This window comes from Leucoraja erinacea, chromosome 5 (assembly GCF_028641065.1).
Source record: "Leucoraja erinacea ecotype New England chromosome 5, Leri_hhj_1, whole genome shotgun sequence".
Taxonomy (NCBI): Eukaryota; Metazoa; Chordata; class Chondrichthyes; order Rajiformes; family Rajidae; genus Leucoraja; species Leucoraja erinaceus.
The window spans coordinates 51719636-51742827 of NC_073381.1; the positions used below are offsets into that span (position 1 = coordinate 51719636).

The following is a 23192-nucleotide window of genomic DNA, read 5'->3' on the forward strand; positions in this document are numbered from 1 at the left end:
ACACTCCCAGTCTTGACTCTTGACTGGGGTGTAAGCTGCCCAAGCGAAATATGAGGTGCTGTTCCTCCACTTTGCGCTGGACCTCGCTCTGACAATGGAGGAGGCAGGTACCTGGCAGGGGAGCGACCGTGATCAAAAAGGCAGTTCTGCCTGGAAGAGTCTATCCCTCGGAATGGCCGCGGGACTCTGCGAGCGCACGCCGGGGGCTCCAACACCAAGACCCGGTGTGCGACCTTGCCCCACCTGGTGTGGCTTTAATGGTCGCGGGACAATCGCCATCGCCAGCCGGGGGCTTTGACTTTGACATCGGGGGGAGTGCAGTGGAGAGATAAGTTTTTTGGCCTTCCATCACAGCAATGTGATGGATGTTTATGTAAATTATGTTGTGTCTTGGGTCTATTTGTTTGTAGTGTATGGCTGCAGAAACGTCATTTCGTTTGGACCTCAAGGGGTCCAAATGACAAATAAATTGAATCTAATCTAATCTAAATCTAATCCCATTCGATCCAATTTGAGATAACATCTACCAAGACAGATGTGTACAGCAATTCATTCCCCCCCCCCCACAATTAAAGCATGGAATAGTCTTCACCCTACCATAGTTATCCAACCAGACGCAACTATATTTAAGGTAGCTCTTCTTCTCCAATGACCCTTTTTTGCTTAAGTCCACCCTCCGCCGCCTCCAGTTTAAATTCCATTTGGAATATTTTGGAGGACCAAGAACCAAGATGAGCGCTCCCTTATATTTGCATTAAGGGTGCAATTAAACATACCTGAACAATTACAAATGCCTGCAAAGCCATGTGTCCCAAACATTATGGTGTCCTGAAATTGGGGGGGGGGGGGGGGGGGGGGGGGGGGGCGATGACTATGTATAAACACTGCTGTAATTTCTACATGGTGAAACCAAATGTATAAAAAGACCCTTTAATTCCTTCTGACAAAGTGCACTTTAACCACATGTGATTTTTTTTTCTATTACAAATCTCAAATTGTGGAGTACAGAGGCAAATAAATAGATGATGGGTCTTTGTCCCAAACATTATTGAGGGCACTGTAGCTCACCATCTACAAAGAAAATATTGCCTGGCTAAAATTAAGTGCATTCCTAGCAGGTTATATTTGTGACACAGAAATGTATTTTTCTTCAAATATCTTTAGTATCAATAAAATTCAAAATAACAATTAGCGGACAACTGGACGAATTACATTTTTAACTCTTAAAATGTACAGTGAATAATTTTACAATGGAGGTGAACTAAGGAAATGATCAGAACTATTAATATTCAATGAGCGCAAGCCTCAATATATTTCCAGAGTTTGTTGAATAAATAAGAAACCTTAAAAGTTAAGAATGTTTAAAATTTAAATTAAGTTTGCTGGCATTGCTCATCGCACACGGTACAATACTGATCTGTAAATACTGATCAACAAACATGGAGGAGAAAACACTGCCTACAACCTTACATGAAACAAAACACACACCCAATACAGCAACATGTTATTGTGCACTGCGTTTCACCTTATTGCCACTAAATAATCAGTACTTTGCTGCATTGACTTATGATTCAAGTGTATAAACTCACGCTAATTTACAAATTCAATTAAAGCTGCTTAAACTTACCAACAGTGAAGACATTTGTCACGAGCACAACCTGGCAATTATCAGAATAAAACACCATTACAGAACAAAGTTCAATAGCCAGATTTGAAACAAACCCTCTGGCTTTTTGCAGCACCAGCAAGCAGCTGCGCAATTACATTCTTGTACATGCCGAGGCAATGCAGATTTCATTCTTTGCGAGTCTCAGCAACTCACCTGTGGCACCTCCAACAAGCCACACAGATATCAATCTTACATTACTCATCAAACAAACGTGCACTTTGCACATCTTTCCAATTCACTAACATTCACAGATGTGCGTACATACAATTGAACCTAATTATTATTTGTATTCTCCATTTAGTATTCTGATAACATACAGTAAATCAACCCAATTCCAAGCCTAAAATTTAACAGTCAATACCAAAAACCTTAGATGACATCAAGCTCATTTATTTCCTACACAAGTGTCAACAAATATTCTTAAATCTTTATTTTAACGTACTTCAAACATCCTTTGAAGAAATAAACAACAGAAACTATAATAACAAAGGCACCATGAAGATCAGAACTCGGATATAAATCCCCAGACAAGCAATCAGTTTGAAAGTACCCCAGAGTACATTGGAGTTAGCATCAAATACTGAGAATTTTTATGGCTGAAAGATGAAACACTGGCCACAATTCTCAAGGTGTAGAAACAAGAACTGCAGATGCTGGAATCCCAAATAAAAACAAAATGCGGAGTAACTCGGGAGGTCAGGCAGCGTCTCTATGGGATATGAAGAGTCTGAAGAAGAGTCCCAATTCGAAATATCACTTACTCCCGCACTTTGTGTTTTATTCTCAAAGTGACATTGGATTTGGGGTATTCGGAGCAGGGAGAGCTGTGGTGGCGCGCGGTTGCAACCCGACTTCGAATAATATCAATTTTGGATATTTTCAATTAAAGGGAAGCTGATAACTAACCAGACAAAGTAACAAACCAAATATAGACTTGCATAACCAAATTATTTCTGTAGATGTGTACATGTGTGCATGCAGGTGCACACGTGCGCGTGTCCACATGCGTGCGCATGCGCATAAGTGTGCGTGTACATAAGTGTGTGCATATGCGTACGTTTACGTGTGTGAGTGTGGGTGTGAGCGCGCATGACCATGTATGCGCGCAAAACCAAAACCACGTCAAAAACAGGATTTGAACGATAAGTAATCACTGACAGAAAGGTGACTGATGGGAAATAACTAACTATTTGGTGAGCAATGAGAGTTTATTAACTAGTTAAACCAACAAGGAGCTTCAAGTACCTACTTTAGGTACTTGAATTCCCAAGTAATCACTTATGCAATTATCTACAGTTATTGAGATGTGCTGTACATTTTAATAGGTATTTGGCTATGTGCATCATGAGTTGGAGCCTGCAGGGCTACAGGTCCAATTCTGCAAGGTGTTTTTCCCTTTTGAAACCAGGCAGAGACATGATGGGAACCCAGCATAGTTAGTGATTCAATGTTAAATCAGACAAATTGTCATAGTCTAAATATAAAATTTACAACCGATAATTTGCTTCCATCTCAGTTATAAATTTTACATTATTCTATGACAATGTCAGATTGAACACTGAATAAGTCACTGAATCTGCTGGATTCCTTTCAGCCTCTTATTTTCAATTGGTACAAATATTACAGCAAAATACTGGCAATTTTGGCTGGGTGCTCAAGAATTTAAATTATATCTGTGAATACTATTCTACTCATAGAAATAAAAAAGTTGTAAGAGACTTAGGACCAGAAAAGGATCTACTTCGTCAATAAAAGAAAATGGGGATCATAACTTAGGAGCAAAATTAGGCCATTCAGCCCATCGGCAAGCCAAATCAATAGCTCTCACTCTGATGCAGAAGTTATTAGAAAATAATTCTCATTTATTGCCAGAAAATGTCTCCCAATGAATCTTTGTCACTGATGGGCAGAGAGTCTAGCAACAAAGGTGCTGTAATGAGGGACTTGGGTGATACAAAGCATCTGCTAATCTAAAGGGCTTTACAGGCTATTTGGAATTCAATAATTGGGAAGTATGTCAGACAATCTGCTTATATCAACCTCAAGAAAAATGATGACATGCAATTACAGTTGTGATACATGCTTGGTTCTTGGTTTCTTGGTCCTCCAAAATATTCCAAATGGAATTTAAACTGGATGTGGTGAAGGGAGGGCTTAAGCCAGAAAGGGTTATTGGGAAGAAAGATCTACTTTAAATTTAGTTGCATCTGGTTGGGTAACTATAGTTGGGTGGAGATTATTTCATGCTTTAATTGTGCGAGGGAAGAACGAATTGCTGTATACATCTGTCTTTGTAGCTGGGATCACAAATTGGATTGAATGCCCTCGTCTGCACCTAATTGGTTTGGGTTTGGTGTAGGTCTTGTAGTCTATGTCGAGCTGACCATTTAACATTTTGTAAAAACAGGTCAAACGGTGAGCTTCACATCTGTCTTGGAGAGGGTTCCACCCCAGAGAATTCAGAAGTTTGGTGACACTCGCTTCTCTCTCATAGGTTAGTAACAAATGGAGAGGTAACTACCAGCAAGGGCACAAAAGCACATTCAAAACAAAGTCAATGGGATGGATCGTGGAGGAATTGGTATGACGACTAGGGTTTAAAACCTCATTTGAAAAACTACACCTTTGACAATGCAAGACAGGGGAGCATCAACATGGACCAGTGGTGCAATACGATGTGCAGAAAAGGCCAGATTAGCATCCAAAACATTCTACGGCAAACTTGTTTATTTTAACTTCTCATAACATATTTTTAATCAGACTTTGCAACATACAATTCTGCTATAATGCAATACATACTTTCCTAGGAAACCTTGTGTTGTGTTATAAAAACAATTGCGCCAATGCAAAAAGAGGGCTAGTTTCAAAGTTATGGCCGTCTCACGGTGCGAGTCCACCCACGAGTGATCCCGAGTTTAAAACAAATCAAACTCATGGTAATCACGTAGAATTAACGTAGCGGGAACGTCGGAACTCGTGGATGTAACTTAGCGAATCGTAACGCTGACGGCAGGTACTCGGGAAAATTGTTAACTCGTGAAAATCTTTCAACATGATGAAAGATTTTCACGAGTCAAATTTACTCTTGAAGTAAAAATGTTTAACTTTTAAACTCGTAAGAGCGTAGTAACCCATTTTTTAAAAAAAATGTAAATGTCTTTTTTTATAGCTACAAGTTATTTGTGTTACTGCAGGCTGAAAAGTCTAGGATACATGATACATGGTTTAATACTCATGACACCAATGTCAAAAGAAATGATTGCTTCTCAATTGCTTCTCAATGGCCACCCACAGTGAAACTAGCAGCTTGTGTTCTTAAGAGACAATGGTGAGTGATTATTGTGGGGAGGTTAGATGGAAAGTGTTGGACTGCTTTTTAAAAAAAAAACTAAATACAGCTTTAGTTTCATTGCATTGAAAATAATGTTAATCATATGAAACAATTTTGTTTTATAACCTTGATTTTTATGAAATTTATAGTTCGGGTTCATGTTAGATGCTAGAGATGATGTGAATATTCCAATCACGGTTCTGTGACTAAAGTATTTTACAAACAATATTGAACCAATACGGCAATAGATCTTTTATTCTCTAAAATATCAATTATTGCCAGATTAAATATATTGCAACTTCTTAAAGGAAAAAGGACATGCAATTTAATATAATTGGCATCATAGGAGATTTTTTTAAATAACATGGAGGCTGAGGTTGTGCTGGATAGGAGAAAATAATCTTGGAAATATTAAGTTTGTTGCACAGGATTCATACAGTGGAAAGCAATTGTTTTTTTTACAAATCACAGAATGATGGCGCAACACCAGTACTGGTCAGTTCAGATGCAAAGAGGAAAGGCTGATTATATAATTGTCAAATCAAAAGTTGACATTTTATTTAAACAAAACTAATTGCAGTATTTCACCCTGTAACAAAAGCTTGTGCTGGCGTGACATTTATCGTCAGGCGAAAAATCCAAGCTAAATATTTTAATCACAAAATCATTCATTTTATCATACGTTTCTCATAACATCAAAACAGAACCAAGTTCTATACTTAAACCTAAGTAGAACTGAAACTCCAAATCACCGGACTAAATGGCAGTGTTTCCCACTGAGCCAAGCAAGCATGAAGCCATACGTGTTGTCTAACAGCAGCAAACTGCCTTTGTTAGCAATCCCCTCACACAAGAGAATTTGAATAAATAAATTTACGTAATTCACAAATAATTTCAAATTATTATTATTTTTTTAAACGCACTGCAGTTCCAGATAAAATCTCATTTTACACTTAGAACATGAACAGTACAGGACCCAAAGTTCTGAAGTAACTCAGTGGGTCAGGCAGCATCTCGGAAGAACATAGATAGGTGACTTTTCAGGTTGCGATCTTTCTCCAGAAGACTCTTCAGTTGAAGTAGGGTCCCAACCTGAAACATCATCTATCCATGTCAGGCCCGTACAAAGCTTTTCAAAAAGGGGGGTGGCATGACAGGATTACAAAAATTTTATGTGAAATAATGTTCATGCAGGAAGCCCCTCGCGTTCGGGTTCCAGGGCCCGCTTAAGGGCCCATAAAAGCTCTGGGGTTTTAGATGCTCTCTAGTGCATTTTGAGCCTTATTTTGGCACCAAATTTATGACCAATATTTCAGAAATAATTTTGGTTGAGTCAAGAGTAATGAGTGGGTGAAATGGGATGATTGGGATCATTGTTGTATACAATTTTTTTTTAAAATCAAGAATGGTTGTCTTTGTTTTAATAATCAAGTTGTAGTGTTGTAAAATGTTATGTAAAATGTTATAAAGGAGATCAAGATTCAAGAGAGTTTATTGTCATGTGTCCCAGATAGGACAATGACATTCTTGCTTTGCTTCAGCACAACAGAATATAGTAGACATTAATACAGAACAGATCAGTGTGTCCATATACCATTATATAAATATATACACATGAATAAATAAAACATATAAAGTGCAAATAAACAGATAATGGGCTATTAATGTCCAGAGTTTTGTTTGAGTTGAGTTTAATAGCCTGATGGCTGTGAGGAAATAGCTATTTCTGTACCTGGACGTTGCAGTCTTCAGGCTCCTGTACCTTCTACCTGAATGTAGCGGGGAGATGAGTGTGCGGCCAGGATGGTGTGGGTCCTGGATTATGCTGCCAGCCTTTTTGAGGTAGCAACTGCGATAGATCCCCTCGATGGTAGGGAGGTCAGAGCCGATGATGGACTGGCAGTATTTACTCCTTTTTGTAGTCTTTTCTGCTCCTGGACGCTCAAGTTGCCGAACCAAGCCACGATTCAACCGGTTAGCATGCTCTCTACTGTGCACCTGTAGAGGTTAGAGAGAGTCCTCCTTGACATACCGACTCTCCATAATCTTCTCAGGAAGTAGAGGCGCTGATGTGCTTTCTTTATAATTGCATCAGTGTTCTCAGACCGGGAGAGATCTTCAGAGATGTGCACGCCCAGGAATTTAAAGCTCTTGACCCTTTCCACCGTCCCGTTGATATAAACGGGACTGTGGGTCCCCATCCTACCTATTCCAAAGTCCACAATCAGTTCCTTGGTTTTGTTGGTGTTGAGGGCCAGGTTATTGTGCTGGCACCATTTGGTCAGTCGGTCGATCTCTCTTCTATACTCTGACTCGTCCCCATCGGTGATACGTCCCACAACAGTGGTGTCGTCAGCGAACTTGATGGAGTTCGCACTATGACCAGCTATGCAGTCATGAATATAGAGTGAGTACAGCAGGGGGCTGAACACGCAGCCTTGAGGAACTCCCGTGCTGATTGTTATCGAGGCTGACACCTTTCCACCAATTCAAACAGTCTGTGGTCTGTGAATGAGGAAGTCAAGGATCCAGTCGAGGAGCATGCAAAAACTGCAAATACAATACTGAATGTGTTTGCAGTAAAGAAAACCTTTTTTAGAAAATGCATGTGTTGATTTGATTGCCTGTTACTGTTAGACTGTGTTAGTGTGTGCAGTGCACCTTTAATGGTCCTCCTGACCAAACAACTTCACATCACATCAACTTTTCCATCATGAAAATTGAAGGCAAACTAAATGGTGCATTTACATTACTATGACCGCTTTCAAAAACTCTATTTTACTGTCATACTATTATAACAAATTCTCATTCCATGATGACTCAAACAAGATCACAAATCACATTTTGAATTCTCAAACATAATGTGATTGTGAATTATTGCAGAGCTGCCAAGTTTCACTGGGCATTTCTGTATTTTGATGGCTGAAAATTAGTATTTTGTTGGGTAAATCGGTATTTGTCACATAAATACAATAGAATGTACTACACAGAAACTAGATTTTTGAAAATCAGTATTTTGCATGCAACCTCATGTATTCTCAAATATTAGTATGGAATATTGAAAATCAGTACTACTGAATTGTGAAACCATTTTTGAAATGTGAATTTATAATTCTTGATTTTGATTCCATAACATAAAAAATATATAATAACAGAACATAAATTTCACAATTCATCATATAGTTTACCAAACAATCAAATATGCTGGCAAGATGCTGCATAATCATTCAGGTGCTCCTGGTAAATGTCACATAAAGGTGAGTAGCATGGTAAGTAGAATTTTAAAGAATCACCCAGTGTTACTATTATTGAGCCACGCTGATTAGCATGACTGGAATTAGTTCTCAGTTCACTGTCACTCAGCATGCTGGCATGATGCTGCAAAATCATTCATGTGCTTCTGAATGTATATTGCCATTTACCACTACTTCTACTAATGCAAAGGCATTTGTTGGCCTTAGCCTATATGTCATCCCTGGTTCCACAAATATAGCACCTCAGAGCAGTTTATCCAGCATGGCAGTCCTCAGTTTGTTAATGCTGTCAAAGCATGTGTCGTTCTGCAGTACACTGATGTAGGTGGCCCTAATTCTACCTCTTCTTGCAGTGCCCCGTTTGGTCTCCCAATGTGTGACTTCATATTTAATGGCAGTTCTCAGTTCGTTAATGCTGTCGAAGACATGTGTCATTCCGCAGCTAGTACATTGATGTAGGTAGCCCGACTTCTACCTCTTCTTGCAGTGCCCCGTTTGGGCTCCCAAAGTGTGAGGGGATTAGCAGATAGTTCAGGCTTCCTCTCACAGACTTGGACAATACCCTTGGCAGACCAGCATATATTGCCATTTAGCCATAAATCACATTTTCCAGTTCTATTTTCTGAGAATGTAATTGTGCAAACCTAGTCACCACTTTGTCCAAGTTATGGGCAAAATCATAGTGAATGTTCATTAAGGCGAGTGCAGACAGCCTGTCATTGCTCATGGAAGTCCCGGTGTAGTGATGCAGGTGACGGACACTCGTGGCACGCCTGCATATATTGCCATTTAGCCAGAATTCATGTTTTCCAGTTCCATTTTCCAAGAATGTAACTGCGCAAACCTAGTCACCACTTTGTCCAAGTTACGGGCAAAGTCATAGTGAATGTAGATGAAGGCAATTGCAGACAGCCTGTCATTGCTCATGGAAGTCCTGGTCTTTGCTTCTTTGTGGATGTGAAAATGTCCTCGTTGGTTGGATCAAAGTAAGATGCCGAGCGAGATCGCACCCACTGCAAGCATGCCGCCTGAGGCGAGCGTCTCTCTGCCGCTCAGGCTCATGACCAAAGGTCCCGGCTACCTCCGCAGTCAAATGGGAGGGGAACAGGCGGGGTTGGCAGAGCACCGTGGTGAGACTGGCTGCCGACAAGGCCAAGTACTTGAAGAGCCAGATGGCTAGTGGGTGCAAAGTGGAGCCCAATGGTTTGGGCAGCTCTGCCTCCAAGGAAGGCAGCAGCAGCGGCAGCGGGGCCAGCAGCAACACAAAGACTTACCTGACCTCCGGCAGCCCCCAGCAGAGCGGGTAGCTGGGGCTCCCGCCTGACATTGAGCATCGCTCCAGCTCCAAGAGGCAGCTCAGGCCCAACTCGCTGGTCATGAACCGGCAGAAGTGCGAGTTCATGCGGGGAGCGGCGGCCACCAGCAGCGCCCGCCATTTCAAGGGCAGTCGCAGCCTGGTCCTGCGGCTGCTGCCCGGCTCTAGCGGCCGGGGCGACAAGCAGCAGGGGCTGGCAACGGGAGCAGCAATGTCAGAAGGGGGAGAATTAGCAGAGGGTACAGCACCCCAGGGGGGACAAGTAACCACGCCAGCAGCGCCACGAGGAGTAACCACGCCAGCAGCGTCGCCCCAAGGAGCCGCTCAAGCAGGTTGGTGAAGGCGGATTATGCCACTCGCACTACTACCTCTGCTGCCGCTTCTCCCGAGCCTGCTTGGGCTTGAACAGTTTCTTCGAGCACTGCGGACCCAAGCCTGAAGTGATTGAGAAACTGGCCAGGGTGAAGTTTGCCGCCGACGCCGTCTTCTAATGCCTTGCCCTCAATTTTTGCAGCGTGAAAGGGCTGTACCACTTGGGTGACATTTTCGGCGACAGCCTGAAAACAGGTTGTCGCGTCGTGGTCGGGTCATGACGCGGCTTGATGCGTGGTGATGCATGAAGTGATGTGTGGTGACTCCCTGTCACCTCTGGATTTTGGAATGACCGGTTAGGGTTAGGGTTGGTGCTAGGGACCACAGATGGGCTGTAAAATATTCTTCCTTCAATGCATGGATTTTAAACATTAATATATTAAAATGAATACAATAAAAATCAATTGTGCAAATGAAAAGATGTCTGTCCAGTTTTATTTACAGATGTATCGGTCCGCTTCCAGATCCAATCACCATCCTTCCGGGGATGGTGGTACTGACATATGATGAAAGAGTGGATCGACTGAGCTTATATTCATTGGAATTTAGAAGGATGAGAGGGATTTTTTCTAGAAACATATAACATTCATTAGAGATTGGAGAGGATAGATGCAGGAAAAATTTTCCCAATACTGGGAGAATCCTGAATCAAGGGTCAGTTTACACATAAGGATTTGTACATTCAGGAATGAGACGAGGAAAAACCTTTTCACCTAGAGAGCTGTGAATCTGTGGCATTCTCTTCTACAGAAGGCAGTGGAGGCCAATTCACTGGATGTATTCAAGAGGGATATAGCTCTTGGAGCTAACAAAATTGAGGGATATGGGGAGAAAGCAGGAACGGGGTACTGATGTTGGATGATCAGCCATGATCATATTGAATGGTGGTGCTGCCTCGAAGGGCCGAATGGCTGACTCCTGCATCTATTTTCTATGTTTCTGTGTTAAGTATGCTACTCAGTTCACAAAACTCCTCAATTTTTGTGTATAACTTCCCAATACACTTGGCCCCAGCGGCCTATACCTGTCCCATGTCTCCTTTTTCCTGACCAGAGACTCAATTTTTCTCGTCATGTAATTTTCCTTACTCCCACCTTGCCCTTCACTTACATTTTACTCGGATGCATCACAGCATGTATTGGGAAACGCTCCATCCAAGACCACAAGAAATTACAGAGATTTGTGGACATAGCCCCGACCATTACACAAACCAACCTCCATTCTATTGACCCCATTCACACTTCACGCAACCTCAGCAAAGCCACCAGCATAATCAAGGACCAGCCTCCTCCCTCTTCTCCCAGCGAGCGTGTGATAACATATACCTCCAGATTCAGCAACAGTTTCTTCCCAGCTGCTATCGGGCAACTGAACCACTCTATCAACAATTAGAGAGTGGTCCTGAGCCACTATCTACATCATTGGAGACCATCGGACAATCATTAATAAGACTTTACTGAACTTTATCTTCACTAAATGATATTCCCATTATCGTGTATCTGTATGCTGTGAATGAAATGTTTGTAATCATGCATTGTCCTTCTGCTGACTGGTTGACCCACAACAAAAGCTTATCACTGTACCTCGGTACACATGACAAAAAGCTAAACTAAACTTCAAACTCTAACAGGAACATGCATGCCCTGAATTCGTAATCACACTTTTAAAAGCATCCCACTTTCCAGATGTTCTTTTGCCCATAAACATCCTATTTCAATCAACTGAAGCAAGTTCCTGTCTAATACCATTAAAGTTGGCCCTGCCCCAATTCAGAATTTTAACTCTTGGCACCATGACAGTCCCAGTCTATATTGGGAAAGTTAAAATCCCTCACTGTGACAACATTATTAGTCTTGCAGCTGCCTGCAATCCCCTGGCACATTTGCTCTTCTAATTCCCATCAATTATTTGGGGGCCTACAGTACACTCCCAACTAGGCGATCCTTCTCTTTATATTTCTCAGCTGCATCCATTATAGCCTCATTGGACGAACCATCAGTTACGTCACCTTAGACAACTGTCGTGACATTCTATTTAATCAATAAAGCAACATCCCCTCCTCTTTTACCCCCACCTCCATCTCTCCTGTGGCACTTGTAACCTGCAACATTAAGCTGCCAGTTCTGTCCCTCTCTTAGCCCGGTTTCTGTATGACTACAACGTATTTATCCATGGCCCGAGTTCATCCACCTTACCCGTCAGGTATCTGGCACAAAAATCAATCCATGGCCTTTCCTTACTCATGTGTATCTCTCCACTGAACTTACTTTCATCACCTTTCATACATCGGTTTCCAGCCTCTCACCTGCTGCAGTCCTACATTGGTTCTCATCATCCGCACCCATCTTCTCCCCCCCTCCAGGATATTGGAACCCCTCCAGTTCACGTGCAACCAATCCCCCATGTACAGTTCACATCTATCCCGCTGGAGATTTCAATAGCCATAATCTGAATCCCTGACTCTGCTTCAACTCCTGCGCATTGCATTTATTCATCCAATTTTCCAAAACCTGCCCTCAAGAATATGACAACCAGGATTAACTTGGAGATTACTACCCTGCATGTCATACTTTAATATCTTGCCTAACTCCCTGTATTCATTTTGCAGAACCTCAAACTTTTTGCTACCCCTACCCATGTTATTTGTGCCAACATGCAAAGCAACATAGATTCCAGCATCCCCCCCCCCCAAAATAAAACTGCTAATGTCAGGCTAAATTGGTCGACAGTCTTTAATTTTCTCCCTCATTTCCTTCCTTCCTCATTTCATTTCACACTTAAGTGCTAATTTTCATGGGTTCACTAGTAAAATCCGACAAAACAACTGCAGAATATTCACATAATATTTAACTGTGTATTTTCAGCCATTAATAACAACTCTGCACCACATCTCAAACATTCAGATTCAGCTTTAATTGTCATTGTCAGTGTACAGTACAGAGACAACAAAATGCACCCTCTGCAGTGCTTTCCGGTCGGAGACAGAGCAGTTGCCATACCATACTGTGATACAGTTGGTAAGGATACTCTCGATGGTGCAGCGGTAGACGTTCACCAGGATCTGAGGAGACAGATGGACCTTCTTTAGTCTCCTCAGGAAGAAGAGACACTGGTGAGCCTTCTTGACCAGAGTTGAGGTATTGTGGGTCAAAAGAGGTCATCGGAGATGTTGACCCCCAGGAACCTGAAGCAGGAAACGTTCCTACTCCATCCGGTGATGTGGATGGGGGTGTGCGTGCCGCCCATAGACTACCTGAAGTCTACAATGAGCTCCTTGGTCTTCTTGGAGTTAAGGGCCAGGTTGTTGTCAGCGCACCATGCGGCTAGGAGCTGGACCTCCTCCCTATAGGCCAACTCATCGTTGTTGCTGATGAGGCCAATCACCGTTGTATCATCTGCATACTTGATGTTAGTACCATGTACAGGTGTGCAGTCGTAGGTGAAGACGGAGTCGAGGAGGGGGCTCAGCACACAACCCTGTGCAACGCCGGTGTTCAGGGTGGGTTGAAGAGGTGTGTTTGTCTAACCTAACAGACTGGGGTCTGTTGGTTAGAAAGTCCAGTATCCAGTTGCAGAGGGAGCAGTCGATACCCAGGTTAAGGTGTTGAATGCTGAGCTGTAATCGATGAACAGCATTCTTACGTAAGTGTCTCTGTTGTCGAGGTGGGAGAGGGCGGGGTGAAGTGCCGTTGAGATGGCATACTCCGTACTCCTGTTCTTGCGGTAGGCAAACTGATAGGGATCCAATGTGGGGGGCAGGCAGTCTTTGAGGTGTGCCAGGACCAGTCTCTCAAAGCACTTGGTGATGATGGGGGTAAGTGCAACTGGGCGGAAGTCGTTGAGGCTTGCCGCAGTGGAGTGTTTTGGCACCGGCACGATGGAGGTGGTTTTAAGGCACGTGGGGCCAACTGCTTGGGCAAGTGACAGGTTGAAGATGTCAGTCCAGATGTCTGTCAGCTGCGCAGTGCAGCACAGGCCCTTACGTGCATTAGTCCTACTCAGTGCCACGTACACGTCGTAGGGGGTGAGTGTGAGGGGTTGGTGATCGGCAGGGAGCACAGCCTTGATGGGTGTCTCTAGATTGTCCCTGTCGAAGCGGCCATAGAAGTGATTAAGCTCCTCAAGGAAGGAGGCGTCGCTGGATGTGGGGGTGGTGTTGGAGGGTCTGTAGTCCGTGATGGCCTGGATGCCTTGCCACATGCGTCGGGGGTCGGAGTTGTTGTTGAAGTGCTCCTCAATCCTGAGCTTATGGCAGTGCTTGGCCTTCTTGATGCCCCTCTTCAGGTTAGCCCTGGATGAACTGTAGGCTCGAGCATCGCCTGACCTGAAAGCGGTGTCCCGTGCTTTCAGCAGTAGCCTGACCTCACTGTTCATCCATGGCTTCTGATTCGGGTATATGGTCACCCGTTTTGAGGGAGGTGACACTATTGATGGTGGAGTTAATAAAGTCCAGAACAGAGGATGTGTAGGAATCAATGTCCGTGTGGGAGTCAAGGGTGGCCTGGGCTGCAAACGCCTTCCAGTCAGTGTTTCCAAAACACTGCTGAAGTGTGGAGTCCGCTTCCTCTGACCAGACTTTAACTCTCCTCACAGTGGGTTTAACCCATCTGATGAGTGGGGAGTACTTAGGGAGCAGGAACAATGAGAGGTTATCAGACTGACCAAGGTGGGGGAGGGGGATGACTTTGTAAGCTTCAACCATATTTGTATAAACTTTGTCCAGTGTCTTGTCTACTCTAGTGGGGAAGGAAACATGTTGGTGGAATTTGGGGAGTACAGTCTTCAGGTTGGAGTGATTGAAGTCACCCGCAATATTGAAGGCTGCCTCGGGGTTGTGAGTCTGTTGTTTGCTAATGGCAGTATGCAGCTCTTTCATTGCAAGCTTGGCATTAGCATCAGGAGGGATATAGGCTACAGTCACAACAGTGGAGGTGAACTCTCTGGGCAGATAGAACGGTCTGCATCTAACCAAGAGGAACTCAAGGTTAGCTGAGCAGTGACTCTCGATGATGGTGGAGTCTGTGCACCATGCTTTATTTACATAAATGCACAGACCCCCACCTCTGGTCTTACCGTAGTCTGTTGTCCCGTGCGCTCAGAGTAAATGATGCCCCGTTAGCTGGATGGCGCTATCAGGAACATCGATGTTGAGCCAAGTTTCCGTGAAGATCAGGATGTTGCAGTCCTTGATCCAGTTGTGGGAGGTGATCCTTAGCCAGGGTTCGTCCATTTTGTTTGCCAGTGAGCGCACATTGGCGAGGAAAAGGCTAGGAATCGCTAGCCTGTGTGGGGCTAGCTCTAACCTGGCCTTTAACCCACCTCTGCATCCCCAGCGGTGCTTTCGTACGCGTCGCCGTCTGTTGGTGCTTCCGGTCGGCCGATCTGGTTTGGTGCGCGCTGGTGTTCAGCCGCTCCGCTGCCCCACGCCTCCGTGGTTCCGGTGGCGGTCTCCAGTCCCACGGCTCCACTGGCGTTCTCCAGCCCCGCATTTCCATGACCATCAGCTCTTCCAAATCAAAAGCTCAGTAACAACACAGTATTCTGCTGACAATTAGGATCAAAGAAAAAAATTCATTTGCTCTACCATGAGCATAGTTTAAATGGGGTCATAAACTGCATCCTGTTTCAAGTTTATCAGGTGGTGTAAACCACTTTAACATCAAGACCTTTAACATCTCCTCCCATTAAAAAATGATTGGGTTTTTTCACCATCATTGAAAAGAAAAAAAGACCAAGCACAGTTATCTCTGCTCACATACAACACGAGGAAGATCATTTTGCTGAACACAGCCAAAGTTTTGAACTTAAGCCAATAGTTTTATGTTTGATAACTACTATGAATTCACAAGTATAAAATTCAAGATTATAAAGTTATTAAAATAGAAATGTTCATGGTTTAATAGCATGTAATATTTTATTCAAGCTAAGAGTTGTGTTCTCATATAAATGAAAACTAATGGCATGCATTGAACTTTACATTAATTTTTATTTTAATTTCTGATAAAATCACAAATTCCAGTTATGCATGGTTCAATCGTGCCTTTATTGCCACATGTTCGAAGTACAAGCACAGTGAAAATCTTTTCATACAAACATTCCAGTAGATTCAAACAAGAGGACATGACTTCAGAATTAAGGGACAGAAGTTTAGGGGTAATATGAGGGGGAACTTCTTTACTCAGAGAGTGGTATCGGTGTGGAATGAGCTTCCAGTGGAAGTGGTGGAGGCAGGTTCATTGGTATAATTTAAAAATAAATTGGATAGACATATGGATGAGAAGGGAATGGAGGGTTATGGTATGAGTGCAGGCAGGTGGGACTAAGGGGGAAAAAAATTTGTTCGGCACGGACTTGTAGGGCCGAGATGGCCTGTTTCCGTGCTGTAATTGTTATATGGTTATAGAGCATTGTCATATATATCCCCAAATTGTACACAAATAGCCTACTGATTCCCTCATGCAAGAGGTGCCATGTTTTGGTACCATTTTCAATGTCTAGTCCATGCTCTAGTATTATGAGCAATGCCCGTTCATTTCCCCATATGGAATGTTAGTGAAACAGCCTTTATTCCCAAACATGCAAGCAAGCCGTTAAAGAAGAATGTTTGAGTTGCTCAGTTGCAAAAAAAAAATCTGAAGTTGGTTTATGTCACAATCAAAAATCTTGTGAAAATCCTTCAGAGACTTTCACAAATTAATTAGAACAATGATTTTCAATTCAACTTTCATGAAAAAATTCCATCCAGCATTCTTCATCAGACACAGCCCAGAGCCAAGTTAAAAACCTGCGGCACATTCAGGTTACAAAACTCTGATCCCAAAAGAATATGGCATAGTGATGCAGCTGCTGCCTGTGGGGAGTTTAGATGGTTTTTTGCAATCGTGTGGTTGCCTCCATGTGCTCTGATTTTCTCCTACATGGTCAATCGGCCTCTCCAAACATGCCCGCATTGTTTTGGAAGACGGTGAAAAAGTGAGTTAATATAGAACGAATGCAAACAAGTGACCACAGATTTGTGTACACATGGTTGGCTGAAGGGCATGTTTCCATACTGTATCTCGAAACTAAAGAAATCACAGAGCTTTCCGATAAAACATTCAGAACTGCTTTGGTAAACTGCTTAATTGCCAACATGTGAAGAGAAGGAATACCAAAAAGATAACCCGTCTGAAGAAGGGTTTCGGCCCGAAACTTTGCCTATTTCCTTCGCTCCGTAGATGCTGCCGCACCCGCTGAGTTTCTCCAGCACTTTTGTCTACCAAAAAGATACTGGTGTCTTTTCAGTGTTTAAGTGGTTACACAATTCTAGATTTGTTGACTTAACACTCAATTAAGTGCAAAACTCAAAATTTGAACCTAGAACTGCAAATTGAAAACACTCCCACAAAACAAAACAACAAGCTTAAAGTCCAAAATATAATGAATGTTAAGCATTCAGCTTAAGCCAGAGCAAACATACACTCATGAAACAATCCAATTTGGTATGTGGTGTTTTTGCCTCACAACAGAACTAAAATGAATGGATAAACACAAAATGGTGGAGTAACTCAGCGGGACATTACTCAGCGAGTAATTCATCTCTGGAGACACAAAATGGGTGAAGTTTCAGGTCTCACATTCAGCGATGCTGCCAGTCCCATTGAGCTACTCCAGCATTTTGGGGCCATCTTCAATTTAAACCAGCATCTGCAGTTCCTTCCTGCGCATAAAATGAATGTATACCATTCACAGAAATCTAATTTTAATAAATACTAGACTCCGTGGGTCACCCCCAACTCAATATTCCACCTCTTCACCAATTCCAATATTGGTGGCCAGTGGGGGGGATGCCTTACTGGAGCGCTAGTATGGGTGTTGTGCGCTGAATGGACTGGTTTCCAGAGGGCTAGTATGGACATTGTTGGCCGAATGGATTCTTGGGCTGGCGTCTCAGTCACTCAAGCCTGTTGTGCTGGCAGCTCACTCACTCATGGCTGGTGGGCTCGCAGTTGACATGGCTATTCCTTGAAATCCTATTTCAAGCAGGGTGCAAGGCCACCAAATTCAAGTGCAGTTTCATAACATTTCAAGCAGGGTGCAATGCCACTAAAGACAGCGAGTCGTGACCTCTCCCTCCCCCATCTTGCAGAGACTGAGACTCGCCCACACTTCAGGGTTTTATAGTCCCCCCCCACCTCCCAACAGAAGGGGCGTGGCCTTCATGGCGTGATTGACAGGAGAATCTCAACATTTTTTAAACACTGATAACTCTTTTATTTTTAATCGATGGGAAAATTCCTCGGCACCTGATGAGCGGAGGGGGACTCCGAGTAAGATGGCCAAAAATCACAGTCGTACGTGGCAGCGTTTTTTCTAAAACCAATATAAAGCGCAAACAGGAAGTGGTCAAGATTAGACTTTTAATTATATAGAAGGCAAGGCAGCTCTAATTAGGCAAGGCAGCTCACTTTAGCACTTTCAAAACCAAAAGCAACTCAGCTCGCTTTAGCACTTTCAAAACAAAAGGCAACACAGCTTTAGCACTTTCAAACCAAAACACACTTTTGCATTTTCAAACTACATTTTACAGCCCATGACCGCCTCCACACTTCCGGGTTTTATAGTCCCTCCCGAAGGGGCGTGGCCTTCAGGAGAGAGAATCTCAACATTTTTTAAAGACTAATAACTCTTTTATTTTTCGTCGAAGGGAAAAATCCTCTTGTCCTGCGCAGCGGAGGGGGACTCTGAATAAGATGGCCAAAAATCAGAGCCGTAAGTGGCAGCACTTTTTCCAAAATCAATATACAGAACAGGAAGTGGTCAAGAGCAGACTTTTAGTAATATAGATAGATAGATTAACAATTGAAAAATAAATGACCCATTTCAGGCCAAAGTTGACTAGATGGAAGTAAAAGGAGCAGAAAGCAAGCAAAACTAAGCGTTATCAAAGCGGAGAAGAGCAAGCCATCCCACTGGATCCAAGAATGACAAACCAGAATACTTTCCTCGCAATGGCAGATTAGAAATCTTTGACAGGAAAGCACGCAAACAAAAGCTTTTCACTGCACCTCGGGTCACGTGACAATAGTAAACTAAACTAAAATACCCTCAAATGGGTTGCAGTACAAAAGGATTAAATAATGTTCCTGCTATAGACCTTTGATTCCATACCAGCCTCTTGAACCTGGGAAGGTGACTTCAGCGTGACTCTTGGAGAGGAAAACTGAACAAGCTCAGCAGAACTACACCTTAAAGATCAGGCTAGGTTCTCGAAACTTGGATCAGAATCTTGCAAGGCGATGTAATTTACTTGCTTACTATAATGAAGAGATTCAATGCAATGCAGGAATTATATCCTTTACTGGTGGACTTCAGAACAAAAACAAAAGGACAAGCTTAATATTAGAGCAAAGGGTGACACAGTGGTGCTGTTGGGAAAGCTGCTGCTGCTTTACTGTGCCATCTTGTGTGATCCTGGCCTTGGGTGCTGGCTATGTGGAGTTTGCCTCCGGGTTCTTCCCACATCCCCAAGACGTTGTTGGTTATTTGGATTTGGTAAATTGCCCTTACTGTATCGGGAGTGGAAGCAAAAGTGGAATAACATGGCACTAGATTGGGTGATCCGTGGTCTGCATGGACTTGGTTGGCAGAAAGGCTTATTTCCAACCTGTATCTATCAACAATCAACTAATCAATCAAAAAAAATCAAGATTTCATAAAGCATTTTTCCCCCCAAAACAAGGCGAAATAGAAATCTGGAATAGTATTCCAAATAGAAATCTCATTGTTACGGAAACTGGAATTACGAAATTTCAATACATTCTTTCTAGACTATTTCATCACAGATATCGATCAAGTTAAAGAAAAGAGAGGACAAGGTACCAAATTATCCACAATGAAAAAACCATCTCAAGTCTTTAAGATCTACTCATGTCTCAACATCCTAAACAGCCTAAATATTAAATTAAAAATATAGAATCATTACTAAAAAAGTTACATCACATGAAGTAGCCATATGGCCTAATAGTGTCTGTGCCAGTCTAAAAAAGAGCTATCTGCCCCAAAGAGCTATCTATCCTGACCCAAAACATCATCTGTCCATTCCCTCCACAGAACCTGCCTAACCCATTGATTTCTTAGTGCTCGGGAAATCCAATTGAGTCCTTTAACCACACTATTGAACTGTCCTGCAAAGTCCTATGTCTCTATATGGGCACACATTTTACAATGCCTTTCTTCCTCCATACCTCAATGTACTCCCAATTATTATATATTCCCTAGTCATTTGGAACTACCCACATGCATTCTCATATTTCTTTGTAACGAATCCTTTTGACACAATTATTCCTTCAGTCTAAAAAAAAAACTATCCTCTACACTGTCAATAACAAAGCCAGCATTTGTATCATGTGGAAAATGTATCACCACCTTTAAGTCTTTAAATACCAGGATGCATTTTAAAAGCAAGCAATCGTTGCTAAAGCATATTGAACACCACCATTCCAATCACACAAAAGAAAAAAAACCATGGCCTTTTGTTTCCTGTCACCGAGCCAATTAGGTTCTCTTTTTTGGCCAGACTGCCACGTGGGAGCTTGTCAAAAACCTTGCTAAAATCCATGTACACTGCATCAAAGACAGTTCTGTCATTAATCTGCCTTGTTAATTTATCATAATCACTAGTTAGGTACAATATTCTATGCTGACTCCCCTTTTTGACCGTATATTTTTAAATCGAATTTTATACCATACCACAGAACTGATTTCAATAATTTTCCACCCAAAGTTAAACGAATTGAACTATAATTAATTGGATTACTCCTTCCTCCTTTTTTAAACAACTTTATTTTCAGTCCGCAAATTCTCCAGCTACTTCCTGGAGCCAACAAATAATTAAAAATTGCAGCCAGTCTTCAAGATTTCCTTCTGTTTCCTTTAACAACTGAGACATTAACTTCCAATGATCCCTTTGACACATTGACTGTTCTGTATTCTATCCAATATGACAAATTCATAAACTTCATAAAAAGCAGAATTACGTCAATATTGAAAACACCAACAAAATAATATTCAAAATCTTATTTACATGATCCACGTCTACACATGTTACATTTTTGGACTTTAATACTTTTTGGCTCTACTCCTTTTCTGTCATCCTCTTGGTCTATATTTAAAACATCTTTATACTCCTCAATTTTACTATTCTTCTATGCAATTATGATTTCCTTTTTAAACTTCTCACCTACAATTTATGTGATTCTAGATTTTCCACTGTATTATGCTCTCGTACAAGTTTCCATTTTTGACTGCCTTTCCCCTCAATGAACATAGATTTCCAGGGGGTTCTTGATTTGGCAGTCCACCCCAATTCTTCCTGAGAACACATTCCCTTGAATGCCTTTCATTGCTACAATTGACCACCCAGTATTTGTTCATAGAATAGTTTTGTTACGTTGCACACATTGAATAAAATTAGACTCACCCCAATTTGGAATCTCCACAGTTATTTCATCTTTAAGGGGCTGTCACACTGTACAAGGTAATTCAAGAGTTCTCCCGAGTTTCCCGATTCGAACTCGGAGAATTAAGGTAATAGCCGTGCGTAGGTACTCAGGGCTCTAGTGGACATTTTTCCACAGTGCTGAAAAAAACTTCACGAGTTACCGCGTTTCCCCGAGTACCTGCCGTTAGCATTACGAGCCGCTACGAGACATCCACGAGCTCCGACGTAGATTCTACATACTTACCACGAGTTTTTTTAGTTTTTTTTTAAAACTTCGGAGAGCCCTTGAATTACCTCGTACAGTGGGACAGGCCATTTATCCTTTTCCACAACTGCACTAAACCTACCTGAATCATGGTCACTACCACAAATCTGCTCTTCCATCGATACTTCTTCCACCTATCCTGATGAATTACTCAAAATTGAGAGTCACTTAACATTGCATTAGGTTCAATTCCCTTCTGTAATGTTGCGAGTGTTTTTGAATGCCAGAAAGTTGAGTGCATAAACTTGTTTTTAATATATCTCGAACAGCTTGGAGAACTCATGATTTAGAAACCAGGAGCTGCAGATGCGGTTAACACAAAAAGACACAAGGTGCTAGAGTTATTCAGATTCTAAAGTGTCCCATCCCAAATGGTCATCTATCCATGTTCTACAGATATGCTGTTTGCCCCAGTGTTACCCCACCACTGTGTGTCAATTTTCAGCTCGATCATCTTCTTTTCATTCTGCAGTTCAATTCATGTAGTCTCATCTGATGATCTTCAAGCATATTCCTTCAATGGGAAATCTCCAAATCATCTTACCTGCGTTTGGTCTCATTTTCCTCACTGCAATTTCACCCTCCTTTCTCATACAGTTAAGATTCTTTCCAAGTTCATAACTCTCATTAAGATATGCATTTGATGCTGCCCATCAATCAAGCTCCCAAAAATACCACTGCTATCAACTCACCCTCTCTCTCCCACTCCACATTTCAGCACAAAATACTGAACAGGGAATTAAGGAATGACAAAAAATGTGAAAGAATATTCACCAATATAAGATCTGCCCCAGTAAGATCTGACCCAACATGCAACATTCTATCCAATACTTCCAAAGAGCCGAGACATTGAGCCATGCTTCTTTACCCAATAGTCTTATTTCTGTTGAAACTATTGACATGTAAAGAATTCCCACGAAATGCCACATTTTCAAGTATTTGCTCACAACAAAAACATAGAAAATGTATTTGAAAAATCAAATGGATTAAATAGCACACAAATTTTAAATTCGAGGATAAACATGTTAGCGTTAAAATTAGTGTTGCTGGGGTGATCCTTTTACAACTCAAATAGCTACCGTTATATGGCTCTCCAAAGTGAATTCGCTTCAACAGAAACCAAACCTTAAATAAAACTAAACAATGCCCTAGGGTCAAACATTCTACTGTACACAATTCACATCAGAATTGCTAACAAATGTGCAAATTGCGTTGTACTGCTAGTGTTGTACTTTAGTTAGAAGACATACAACCCACAGAATTGGGATACCATGTTTTTGGTGAATACATTATTAAATCAATTGTGTAGCCTTTCCCCAAATTTGAATGACGGCTCTCACCAATATATAAGTAAAGCATCCCACTTGTTTGCTAAGGAAGACAAAAATGCAGGAGAAATTCAGCGGGTGAGACAGCATCTATGGAGCGAAGGAAATAGGTGACGTTTCGGGTCAAGACCCTTCTTCAGTTACCCACTTATTTTATTAGCCAAATGGGAATAAAA

At 42.1% G+C, this 23192-nt stretch overlaps 1 protein-coding gene across 1 annotated transcript in view; it reads right to left on the bottom strand.

The window, feature by feature from the left end:
• Positions 1-23192, bottom strand: part of cd2ap (CD2-associated protein) — a 163847-nt gene that overhangs the window by 114449 nt on the left and 26206 nt on the right.